Consider the following 9,976-nt stretch of genomic DNA (forward strand, 5'->3'; position numbering starts at 1 on the left):
CTACCACGTTATCTGTCTTCCTCTCTGCCCCTAGCAGCACTGCTTTGTTCTACTTCTCTCTTGTGCCCCCCCCCCCCAAGAGTTCCGAGGTGTTTCTGCTCGAGGCACAGACCCCACACCATCCCACAATGCACTAGGGGACAACTGCTTCCTCTGCATGTGTGTGTGTATATGCATGTGTGTGTATGTGTGTGTGGGTGTGAGGCAGACAGGCAGAGTAGGTGTGTGTGTATGTGTGTGTGGGTGTGAGGCAGACAGGCAGAGTAGGTGTGTGTGTATGTGTGTGCATGCCAAGCTCGCCCTGGCCTCGTGTTGCCATGCCAACCTTTTAATTAACATAGTCCTAATCATTTCAGCACCATGAAGAATAGAGATAGGATAACATGACATATGAGTCTATCTAATGTTAAAGTCATTACATTTAATTTCTATTCCATTCTATTTATCCCTTCAGTAACCTTACCTGAATAGCAGCGTGATCATCATCATCATCATCATCATCATCATCATCATCATCATCATCATCATCATCATCATCATCATCATCATCATCATCATCATCATCATCATCATCCTCATCGATACCATGCTCTTCATTCACTTAGTAACTGGGAGACAGGTATGTAAACACATCAGGAGGAAAGTCATTCAGTCACTTGTATAACTGTTTTTACCAATCCATTTGTCACTAAGTGTTGAACAGCAACCCGACCCACTAGATGGGATCACTGCCTCGCACTCTGAAGGACCTCAACCTCCCAGCATTATTACCACCTGCAACCTGCACCTGTTTCCTGACAGGGATCTATAGTGACTCACGTTATCCCATCACACTGGCCCCTCCCACATGTCACTCATCTCATGGTTCCAATCACCATGGCAACAGCCAGGCAGGCTGCTAATGCTATCACGCTAACAGGATGTAACTAAAGAGTGAGTGGGTGCTGTAAGTGTGTTTATGTCCCTCCATTGTGGAAAGGAAGAGGAAGAGAGTGAGGCAGAGAGGGGGGAGAGAGAGAGAGAGAGAGACAGAGACGGTAGATGACAGAGAGGGTAGGAGACAGACAGAGAGGGTAGGAGACAGACAGAGAGGGTAGGAGGCAGACAGAGAGGTTGGGAGACACAGAGAGGATAGAAGACACAGAGAGGATAGAAGAAACAGAGAGGGTAGGAGACACAGAGAGGGTAGGAGACACAGAGAGGCTAGGTGACACAGAGAGGGTAGGAGACAGACAGAGAGAGGGTAGGAGACAGATAGCGAGGGTAGGAGACAGATAGCGAGGGTAGGAGACAGACAACAAGGGTAGGAGACAGACAGCGAGGTTAGGAGACAGATAGAGAGGGTAGGAGACAGATAGAGAGGGTAGTAGACAGATAGCGAAGGTAGGAGACAGACAGCGAGGGTAGGCGACAGACAGCGAGGGTAGGAGACAGACAGTGAGGGTAGGAGACAGCGAGGGTAGGAGACAGACAGCGAGGGTAGGAGACAGACAGCGAGGGTAGGAGACAGATAGCGAGGGTAGGAGACAGATAGCGAGGGTAGGAGGCAGATAGTGAGGGTAGGAGACAGATAGCGAGGGTAGGGGACAGACAGCGAGGGTAGGAGACAGATGGCGGGGGTAGGAGACAGACAGCGAGGGTAGGAGACAGACAGCGAGGGTAGGAGGCAGACAGCGAGGGTAGGACACAGAGAGGGTAGGAGACAGAGATGGTAGGAGACAGTGAGGGTAGGAGACAGAGAGGGTAGGAGACAGAGAGGGTAGGAGACAGAGAGGGTAGGAGACAGACAGTGAGGGTAGTAGACAGACAGCGAGGGTAGGAGACAGAGATGGTAGGAGACAGATAGTGAGGGTAGGAGAGAGTGAGGGTAGGAGACAGAGATGGTAGGAGACAGATAGTGAGGGTAGGAGACAGTGAGGGTAGGAGACAGAGAGGGTAGGAGACAGAGAGGGTAGGAAACAGAGAGGGTAGGAGACAGAGATGGTAAGAGACAGATAGTGAGGGTAGGAGACAGTGAGGGTAGGAGACAGAGAGGGTAGGAGACAGAGAGGGTAGGAGACAGAGAGGGTAGGACACAGGGAATCAATCTACTTAATGTGAAGATGTACAAACTATTTCTCTCTCCTTCACACACCATCCCAGTCACTCCTCAGTAACCATCCAACCTGTCAAACTCACCAGAGTTGATTATAATTACGCTTGTTAATTGAATATCAGCGTTCGTTAGCCTCGCTCTGTGAAAATGGGTGATATCCCCAAATTAAAGACTGTTCCAGGTTGACACATTTCTGTCCGATGCTCCAAACAGGGGTGGAAGCTTTGGATTCCCCCATGAAACCTTCACACATTCCATTTAACTCGGTATAATTGCATTACGTCTATATACACACACACACACACACACACACACACACACACACACACACACACACACACACACACACACACACACACACACACACACACACACACACACACACACACACACACACACACACACACACACACACACACACACACACACACAGAGACTCTTGCGTACACCTGTGTGTGTGTTTGCAGTCTGTTAGTATTGATTCCCTCTCTCCCACCGTCCCTCGTGGCGTCAGCCAGCTACAAACCCAGTAATGAATAGTACTGTTGAGATTAAGGTCCAAAACACCACATACACGTGCATGCACACACACATACACACTTTCAGAGTAGCCTATACTGTAGTGTTGGTATATGCAGAAAGAGAGAGAGAGTGAGACCGAGAGAGAGAAAGAGTGTGTGTGTGCAGGGTTGGGTAGGTTACTTTCTAAATGTAATCCATTCCAGTTACTAGTTACCTGTCCAAAACGTAACTTTTGGATTACCCAAACTCAGTAACGTGATCTGATTACTTTCAGTTACTTTTGGAAAACTGTCCCCTGAAGAGACATTAGAAGACACAAATTATCATCAAATACATTTGTTGTGTCATCATAGTGGCCTCTGACATCATAGTGGCCTCTGACATCATAGTGGCCTCTGACATCATAGTGGTCTCTGTCATCATAGTGGCCTCTGACATCATAGTGGCCTCTGACATCATGGTGGCCTCTGTCATCATGGTGGTCTCTGTCATCATAGTGGTCTCTGACATCATAGTGGCCTCTGACATCATAGTGGCCTCTGACATCATAGTGGCCTCTGACATCATAGTGGCATCTGACATCATAGTGGCCTCTGACATCATAGTGGCCTCTGACATCATGGTGGTCTCTGTCATCATAGTAGTCTCTGACATCATAGTGGCCTCTGACATCATAGTGGCCTCTGACATCATAGTGGCCTCTGACATCATGGTGGTCTCTGTCATCATAGTAGTCTCTGACGTCATAGTGGCCTCTGACATCATAGTGGCCTCTGACATCATGGTGGTCTCTGTCATCATAGTGGTCTCTGACATCATGGTGGTCTCTGACATCATAATGCATCATTAATGCTGAATTGATGTAATTGAGAAAACAGATCAATGTATTTTTTGGCAAACATTCTTTCTGAATTTAAAAGTAATCAAAGAAGTAATCATCTAGTTATTTTTTAAGTACAGTACCTTCAGAAAGTATTCAGACACCTTGACTTTTTCCACATTTTGTTAGGTTACAGCCTTATTCTAAAATGGATAAAAAAAACAAACAATATTCCTCATCAATCTACACACAATACCCCATAATGACAAAGCAAAAACAGGTTTTTAGATTTTTTTGCAAAGAAAAAAAGAAAAAAAACTTAAATATCACATTTCCGTAAGTATTCAGACCCTTTACTCAGTACTTTGTTGAAGCACCATTGGCAGCGATTACAGCCTCGACTCTTCTTGGGTATGATGCCACAAGCTTGGCACACCTGTATTTGTGGAGTTTCTCCCATTCTTCTCTGCATATCCTCTCAAGCTCTGTCAGGTTGGATGGGGAGCGTTGGTACACAGCTATTTTCAGTTCTCTCCAGAGATGTTCAATCGGGTTCAAGTCCGGGCTCGGCTGTTATGTGCCTTTTACTGAGGAGTGGCTTCCGTCTGGCCACTCTACCATAAAGGCCTGATTGGTGGAGTGTTGCAGAAATGGTTGTCCTTCTGGAAGGTTCTCCCATCTCCACAGAGGAACTCTAGAGCTCTGTCAGAGTGACCATTGGGTTCTTGGTCACCTCCCTGACCAAGGCCCTTCTCCCCTGATTGCTCAGTTTGCCAGCTCTAGAAAGAGTCTTGGGGGTTCCAAACTTCTTCCATTTAATAATGATGGATCCAGACTTCTTCCATTTAAGAATGATGGAGGCCACTGTGCTCTTGGGGACCTTCAATGCTGCTGAATTGTTTAGGTACCCTTCCCCAGATCTGTACCTCGACACAATCCTGTCTCAGAGCTCTACAAACAATTCCTACAACCTGGTTTTTGTTCTGACATGCACTGTCAACTGTGGGACCTTATATAGACAGGTGTGTGCCTTTTCAAATCATGTCCAATCAATTGAATTTACCACAATTTACCACAAATCAAGTTGTAGAAACATCTCAAGGATGATAATGGAAACAGGATGCACCTGAGCTCAATTTCGAGTCTCATAGTAAAGGGTCTGAATACTTATGTAAATAAGTTATTTCTGTTTTTTAATTTTAATACATTCGCAAAAATGACTGAAACCTGTTTTTGCTTTGTAATTATGGGTTATTGTGTCTATATTTCTGAGGATTTTGAATTTATTTAATCCATTTTAGAATAAGGCTGTTACGTAACAAAATGTGGAAAAAGTCAAGGGGTCTGAATACTTTCCAAAGGTACTGTATCTGTAATCTGATTACAATATTTTAGCTGGTAACGTAACCGATTACAGTTAAAAAAAAATGTAATCAGATGACATGTAATCACTTCCTCCCCAACCCTGGGAATATGAGTTGCGTTTCTCAGTGTCTGTCAATGCTTTCTGCCTCGCTCTGGTCTGTTGTTATGGGTTTTCCTAAATGCTTCGTCACGCCACTAAATTGTCTCAGTGTGCATGTGTACTCCGTCAGTGTTTAGGTGTGTGTGTACAGTATGTGTGTTTTTGTGTTTCTACTCCCCGAGGAGTTACGGCTCATTGGGCTGCAGTGGATTCTGTGGTTCATTATAAATAAACTGGGGTTGCAAAGCTACCACAAGTTTACCAAAGTTAACGCAATCGTCAGCAGTTTGGGTAATTAACAGAAAATCTATGGCAATCTATCGTAACTTTTGTATTTTATACTTGAATAACTTTAAAATTTTGAAATGTATTCATATATAGTATTAATTTATCTGAATCCATATTGTCCATGAGTTTCTAGTAGATAGACCGTATGGTTCAAGCCTAATTAATGAAAACGGCATGTAATCAACAATGGCATTATTTTATAATATTTGCGCTTTTATCCAAAGCGACTCACAGGCATGCATTTTATGTATGGGCGGTCCCGGGAATCGAACCCACTATCCTGCCGTCGCCATGCCAACGGCTAGAACTCTGCAGCTACTTTTCCAACTATTTACTTTTTGCACAACTGCCAGCAGTTTGACGTCAAAACATTGACAACAAATACGTACTGACATAGTCAAATAAATAAGTGTGTAAAAAAAAAGAAAATATACAGTACCAGTCTAAAGTTTGTACACACCTACCCTACCCTAACACCTAATCTTTACTATTTTCTACATTGTAGAATAATAGATAAACCATCAACTAGTGACAACATCAAAACCATTAAATAACACAGATGGAATCATGTACTGTATAGTAAGCAATAAAGTGTTAAACAAATCAAAATATATTTTAGATTTTAAATTTGTCAAAGTAGCCACCCTTTGCCTTGATGACAGCTTTGCGCACTCTCGATCCAACTCATCCCAGACCATCTAAATTGGGTTGAGGTCGGGTGATTGTGGAGGCCAGGTCATCTGATGCAGTACTCCATCACTCTCCTTCTTGGTCAAATAGCCCTTACACAGCCTGGAGGTGTGTTGGGTCATTGTCCTATTGAAAAGCAAAGTATAGTCCCACTAATCACAAACCAGATGTGATGGCGTATTGCTGCGGAATGCTTTGGTAGCCATGCTGGTTAAGTGTGCCTTGAATTCTAAATAAATCACAGACAGCAAACCACCCTCACACCAGCAAAGCACACCCACACCATCACACCTCCTCCTCCATGCTTCACGGTGGGAACCACACATGCGGAGATCATCCGTTCACCTACTCTGTGTCTCACAAAGACACGGCAGTTGGAACCAAAAATCTCAAATTTGGACTCATCAGACCAAGGACAGATTTCCACCGGTCTCATGTCCATTGCTCGTGTTTCTTGGCCCAAGCAAGTCTCTTCTTATTGGTGTCCTTTAGTAGTGGTTTCTTTGCAGCAATTCGACCATAAAGGCCTGATTCACTCAGTCTACTCTGAACAGTTGATGTTGAGATGTGTCTGTTACTTGAACTTTGTGAAGAATTTATTTGGGCTGCAACTTTTGAGGCTGGTAACTCTAATCAACTTATCCTCTGCAGCAGAGGTAACTCTGGGTCTTCCTTTCCTGTGGCGGTCCTCATGAGAGCCAGTTTCATCATAGCGCTTGATGGGTTTTGCGACTGCATTTGAAGAAACTTTCAAAGTTCTTGACATTTTCTGTATTGACTGACCTTCATGTCTTAAAGTAATGATGGACTGTCATTTCGCTTTATATATTTGAGCTGTTCTTGCCATAATATGGACTTGGTCACCCCTACCTTGTCACAACAAAACTGATTGGCTCAAATGCCTTAAGAAGGAAAGAAATTCCACAAATTAGCTTTTAACAAGGCATACCTGTTAAGTGAAATGCATTCCAGGTGACTACCTCATGCAGCTGGTTGAGAGAATGCCAAAAGTTTGCAAATCTGTCATCAAGGCAAAGGGTGTCTACTTTGAAGAATCTCAAATATAAAATATATTTGGATTTGATTAACACTTATTTGGTTACTACATGATTCCATCTGTGTTATTTCATAGTTTTGATGTTGTCACTAGTTGATGGTTTATATTAAGGATGTTTTACAGCTTCGTCATTCTATTTTCTATTTTAAAAAGTTTTTATTTAACCTTTGTTTAACTAGGCAAGTCATTTCAGAACAAATTCTTATTTACAATGACGGCCTAGGAACAGTGGGTTAACTGCCCTGTTCAGGGGCAGAACAACAGATTTTTACCTTGTGAGCTTGGGGATTCAATCTAGCAACCTTACGGTTACTGGCATAATGCTCTAACCACTAGGCTACCTGTTGCCCCAAATTATCATGCGATAAGGCCAGAGACTCTTAGACACCTAATCTGAAGGACAAAAGGTCCACTAGACGTCTTGTGATAGATTACATAAAATCCTTGAAAGATATACAATTCTGGTAGTTTACTGGTAAACTTTGAAAGTTACCAGTAATATAACCTCCCTTTGCAACCCTAAAATAAACACTCACAAGAACACACACACACACACACACACACACACACACACACACACACACACACACACACACACACACACACACACACACACACACACACACACACACACACACACACACACACACACACACACACACACACACACACACACACGAGTGAAGCGCTGGTTGACTCATAACCTGCAGTCCCCGCTGTTATACAGTATCTTATGGGAGGGTTGACTCATATCCTGCAGTCCCCGCTGTTATACAGTATCTTATGGGAGGGTTGACTCATAACCTGCAGTCCCCGCTGTTATACAGTATCTTATGGAAGGGTTGACTCATAACCTGCAGTCCCCGCTGTTATACAGTATCTTATGGGAGGGTTGACTCATAACCTGCAGTCCCCGCTGTTATACAGTATCTTATGGGAGGAAGGGTTGACTAAAGAGAAAACAATACCTTAAATAATCCATAAATGTATCATTCCTGTGAAATGTATATCTATAGGCTACATTTCCTTCATTATTTTAGGCTGTCTGGTATTAGTGCACAAACCTAAACTTTAGGGGTTAACTGTATGGGCGCTAAATAGCCTACACAGCCAATCGGCAAATAATGCTTTTGGGAACAGGCAGAAAAAGTTAATGTCCTACCACGGAGGAAAAAAGGACAATGTCAGACTTTAATTCAATAAGAGAAAAGCTGTGAAATGGAGAGTTTAAAATAATGAGAATGGAGGACCAGAAAAGTTATGTTTGGGAAAGATCAGGTGAAGTGGTAGAAGAGGGTGATAGCAGTGTTGTGATGATTGTGAGGCTCTGTACAAATTCAACAGTCACAACACAGGACTTCAAATAGGCCTGTTGCACGTCAAGGGAACTGTAGCCTACTGTTTAGATGGCTTAAGTGGAAACTGAAATCTGGACACTAACTGTAGGTTTATAACCTCTCACGTAGCCTTAATATTAACTCCTGCAGAATTAAGCATTTCTTGCAGTAAAATGATACACCAAATGTAGAATCAATTTTGGCTCGGGAACACGATGGAGAAATATGATTTCGTTCAGCATCTTGAGAGAATGTGAATGTGTAGTTAGGGACCGTCTGTAAAGGTGCTTTCTTTATCAACATCATAAAAACTGATAGTATTTCAAACACATAAAATATGGATCCAAGTCGAACTGAAAATCTGACAATTTTCTATTTCCTTACAACCGGTCAAACTGATGTCATTTGGACATTTTGCACAGAAAATCTTTCACGTTTTTTGTTGTTGTGCTGCTTTATAGTATTTTCTCCCCGGTCCCTAAACGTCTTTGATGACAGAGATGACAGAGAAAAATTCATTGTCATTGGTCATTGTTTTTAATTTTTTTGAGTTATTATTATTCTGGTGAGAACTAACAAATAGCCTCCTAAAATGTTGGAAATTATAAACAGAAACATATTTAAATCAGCCAAATAGAATCTGCACCCCCCCAGTTAAAGAATCATTCCGTCTCTGACTGTATTCTACAACACATTTACTATATTAGTGGGTTGGGGTGCAGCCATCTCTGACTGTATTCTACAACACATTTACTATATTAGTGGGTTAAGGTGCAGCCATCTCTGACTGTAGCCTACAACACATTTACTATATTAGTGGGTTAAGGTACAGCCATCTCTGACTGTAGTCTACAACACATTTACTATATTAGTGGGTTGGGGTGCAGCCATCTCTGACTGTAGTCTACAACACATTTACTATATTAGTGGGTTGGGGTGCAGCCATCTCTGACTGTAGTCTACAACACATTTACTATATTAGTGGGTTAAGGTACAGCCATCTCTGACTGTAGCCTACAACACATTTACTATATTAGTGGGTTAAGGTGCAGCCATCTCTGACTGTAGTCTACAACACATTTACTATATTAGTGGGTTAAGGTGCAGCCATCTCTGACTGTAGTCTACAACACATTTACTATATTAGTGGGTTAAGGTGCAGCCATCTCTGACTGTAGCCTACAACACATTTACTATATTAGTGGGTTAATGTGCAGCCATCTCTGACTGTAGTCTACAACACATTTACTATATTAGTGGGTTGGGGTGCAGCCATCTCTGACTGTAGTCTACAACACATTTACTATATTAGTGGGTTAATGTGCAGCCATCTCTGACTGTAGTCTACAACACATTTACTATATTAGTGGGTTGGGGTGCAGCCATCTCTGACTGTAGTCTACAACACATTTACTATATTAGTGGGTTAATGTGCAGCCATCTCTGACTGTAGTCTACAACACATTTACTATATTAGTGGGTTGGGGTGCAGCCATCTCTGACTGTAGCCTACAACACATTTACTATATTAGTGGGTTAATGTGCAGCCATCTCTGACTGTAGTCTACAACACATTTACTATATTAGTGGGTTAAGGTGCAGCCATCTCTGACTGTATTCTACAACACATTTACTATATTAGTGGGTTAATGTGCAGCCATCTCTGACTGTAGTCTACAACACATTTACTATATTAGTGGGT

This window comes from Salvelinus fontinalis, chromosome 33 (genome assembly GCF_029448725.1).
Source record: "Salvelinus fontinalis isolate EN_2023a chromosome 33, ASM2944872v1, whole genome shotgun sequence".
Lineage (NCBI taxonomy): Eukaryota > Metazoa > Chordata > Actinopteri > Salmoniformes > Salmonidae > Salvelinus > Salvelinus fontinalis.